A 4,112-nucleotide genomic window follows, 5' to 3' on the forward strand; every position below is an offset into this window, starting at 1 on the left:
AAAAAAAAAAAAAAAAAAAAAAAAAAAAAAAAAAAAAAAAAAAAAAAAAAAAAAAAAACTATGGCCTATGGTAATGGGTTCTGGGCTCAATTTTTAAAACGCGTATATTAGGAGAAGTTTCCACACGCTTATAAAAAAGTTTCGTTCTTCTCATCAATCGATGTGTCTTTGCTGGCACACTGCTTCATGTCCACCCTCCTTTGGGGCTTAGTCTCCTCACTGACACATCGTTTGGTGTCTGGCTTTGATACCATTTGTAACGGCCCAAGTCCACCGCTAACAGATATTCTTCTATTTGAACTTTTTCTTTCAGGCTTCCTCCATAAGGTTTTTAAAACGCGTCTACTAAAAAAAGATTCTCACACTTTTATAGAGAATGTTTCATTCTCCTCCCCTACCGATATAGGATCTCACACTATCTCTTACTCAGTTTGTGCCGAAGCATTGACCATACTCAAAGGTTTCACATAAGCCTCCTAGAGAGTTTCATTGTTCTCTAATTCCCTTGTGAGTATCATATTTTCTATACATACATTGGTGCCATTAGAAATTAGCTTTGTTGCAGATGCTTTGGCTCCAATAGTTTTATTTTTATTTTTTTATTTTTTTAAAAAAAATTGAAATTTAAAAAGTCAATTTAAAAAAAAAAATTAAAAATATTCTTATTGTTTGTGCCATGTTTAAAAAAAAATATTGATGATTTTTTTTATTGAGTTAATTAAGTTTATATTCAAAATAGTCGAACGCTCCATTATAAGTGAGAATGAATTCAAAGGATTAAAGGAACCAAGCTTGTCTGGCTGGGTCCATATACAAAGGAGAATGAATTCATGTCTGGGGATACATATACAAGCTTGTCTGGCTGGGTCCATGTGCGCATGCGTGACCCGTGTGTGGGGAAGTACTACAACCCTACCCTTGTTGGAAAGAGCTCAAGGGTAATATTGTTTTAAAACATAGGTCTCATCAAGTATGTATGTGTTTCTATTATCTGACCGCAATAGTGACTCGCTTACTTAGTATTTCTTAAAATACTCAAAACTACGTGATATCCTTATTTTTTAGATAAAGGTAAAGCGCTCTTGCACGGGTGATAGTAAATGCTGGAATGATCGTGGAAACTAAAATAGGATAGTAGATGAATTGTTTTCAAAGAGTAGTTTTACGAGTGACTTTTCATTTTCATACAGAAATTTATGTTCTTTTTATTTTTTGTTTTAAATTAAACGTAGTCCATTGCTTCGTTTGAAATGTTTTATTTAATTTTTTCGCATATGTTATTAAACGCATGCATGTATTGACGTCTTTGATTTTGTTAAGAAAATTAGGGCATTACAAGTAACTTATTAAACGTATTCAAATTTTAACTTCTTGTTTTCGACTTGTAGCTTTGAAGTATATATAAATTATTTAATATATATATATTTTTTATAATGAACCCGTTCGATCCAATTGACCCAAGTTTTTTTTCCTTTGAAACTAAAAACTGACGACTCGGTTCTAGAAAAACAACTTAACCCAACTCACAATGCTATCAAATCCAACCTAATCTAAAAGGGTTGGTAGGAATCCTTTTTGGATTTTCGAATTCAATGTACACTATCGAACGCTTGGATCATTTGATGTAGGGTATGTATTTATGCCCATGCTTTTTTTTTAGCCTAATGTTTTTAGAACACGTTTGAGCTAATTTAGCTTTTAGGGCCAATTATCTTAATATGTTTGGATTTTCTTGAGCTACTATATTAGTTTAGGATTTCAACAAAATTATTACTTCATTTTTGGATATTAATTTATAATAGGTTCCGATAATTATGGTTCGTCATCGTTCAACAAGAACTAAAGCTACTAGCACTTATCGTTCAAAATAAGACAAATGTGCATTTCCTTCATGGACTTACGTGTTTCGGAAATACCTTTAAAAAATGACACAACAAAAGGCTAAATAAAATAAATAAACGTTTAAATTAAGAACATCCTATTGTAGCCTAAGTCTAAGAAAATAAATATGACTACCCTATACATGTGTCATGGTCTCGACTTGTGATGTTGTCGTCAGCCGTATAGGAATGTCTTGCCTTAGCCTGAAAAATGTAGTAACACATGGCTTGAATATTCAAAGAAATACTTAGTAAGTGACCCCACTATTGGGGTTAAATGCAAAAACATGTGAATGCAATGATGAGACCTATCCTTTCAATCTATTTTCCTACGATACTGTCCTAACGGGTAATTTGGACATGTACCATATACTTTACACATAGCTCATACATGCGAGTATGGGCTCACCAGTTAGTTCGCACACCACTGGGCTGCTTTCCTTGTCAGGCGAGCATACTCTGGGAGCTCTTTAGGCCAGACACTCATTAGAACTAGTAACCGCCACGACAGCATTATGTAAAACAAAATGATCGTACCCCTGCCGGCAGCATTAGGTAAAACATAATGATCGTACCCCTGCCCATCGTGATGAAATAGAGGTATCCCCAATGCATGAGCACACATAATGCATGAGGTCCCAATATTTTTCCATTTTTGACATTATTAAATATAACACCTCTATCGTCTTACATTCATATCATATATTTTCTCATTTTTCAGTTCTTATATCATGCATAATTCTAACGGGGTTATATTTCATTTAATTTATCGTGATATCGTGTCATTCATAACATTTTGTATACATAAAATTTAGAAAACAAACATAACGCTCCATGCTTTTAACATGTCATTTCATAACATGTAATTCATACAACAATTACCTCAATGGTCACACAAAACAATCTAAAAATAACATATCACATCACATCACAATATATCATATCATAAACACTTTGTGGTCATATCGTTCTCTAACTTATCATAGCCTTAACGTTCTTATACCTATCACAGTCACATTGTTACGTGAACGTACCTTAGTCATATCATCACAGGAACGTATCTTAACACTATCGTTCTATCAATCTATCACAAGCCTATCCCTTTTTACCCATATCCTAACCATATTATTTCATCAATCTCTCCTATCCATAGCACTCCGGTATGTAACTCAACCTTAACGTTTCATAAACATATCTTACTCCTATCGTTACATTTCGTTTTGTGCATCATTCTCGTATCCTATCTCAAACATATCCTTGAACACATCGTACCGTAATTATTATCATACAATTCACATATTATAACATAACATAAACATAATATAAGTATACTGATTCACAGATAATTCACACATATCAGTATATATGACACGTGCAGAACCACATACACATGTCAACATCAAATATAACTATGCCGATAGTAAGGCCATCTACCTGGTTAGTTTAAGTTGTTGTCACGAATATATTCTTAAAGAAAGTTTGCTTCTGTCCTTTGAAATCCAACCTATGTGAGTTTGACATCCGTTTCAAGTTTGAACTTTATAAAATTATTTATCTAATTTACCTTGGTCATTTTAAAAGCGTTGAAAGGTTATATATCTATAATTATATTTTTATTAAAAATTCTTATTTTCCATGGTTACTGTTGTATGAAAAAAAAAATAGATAGAGTTATTTAAATTATTGTGGGACTTTACTGCATTTACTTTTCTCTCTATATTTAGTTTATGGATTTTAATTCTTGGAACTTTTTTTTTTTTTTAATGTATTTACTCTCTTGTCTTTTAATTTTGTTCTCATGTATTCCAAATTTATAGTGGTTCTTGTTTCCAAATCTTTCTTTATCTCAGTGTTTCCTTTTTGTTCACAAATTTTATTGACTATTTTATTTTTAATCTATTCATTTTGCTACTGATAAATTTAATCTAATATTACTAATCTGACTGATTGGTATTTAGTTTCTAACTGAAACCAAACCATTGTAATAATTCAATGAACATCTAACAATGAAAATTTAATATATACTTTATTGATCAGATCTATCACTAAATCTTCGTGAATCTCAACTGTCATTCTTTTTATTTATTTATTTATTTTTTTTGCCTTACCTAAAATGAGTTGAAGAGAGAGATGATGATGGGAGGGATGAGAGTTGGAGAAAGATTGTTTTTTTTTTTTTTTTTTTTTTTTTTTTTTTTTTTTTTTTTTTTTTTTTTTTTTTTTTTTTTTTTT

The sequence above is a fragment of the Cucurbita maxima genome, unplaced genomic scaffold (genome assembly GCF_002738345.1).
Source record: "Cucurbita maxima cultivar Rimu unplaced genomic scaffold, Cmax_1.0 Cma_Scf00010, whole genome shotgun sequence".
NCBI lineage: Eukaryota > Viridiplantae > Streptophyta > Magnoliopsida > Cucurbitales > Cucurbitaceae > Cucurbita > Cucurbita maxima.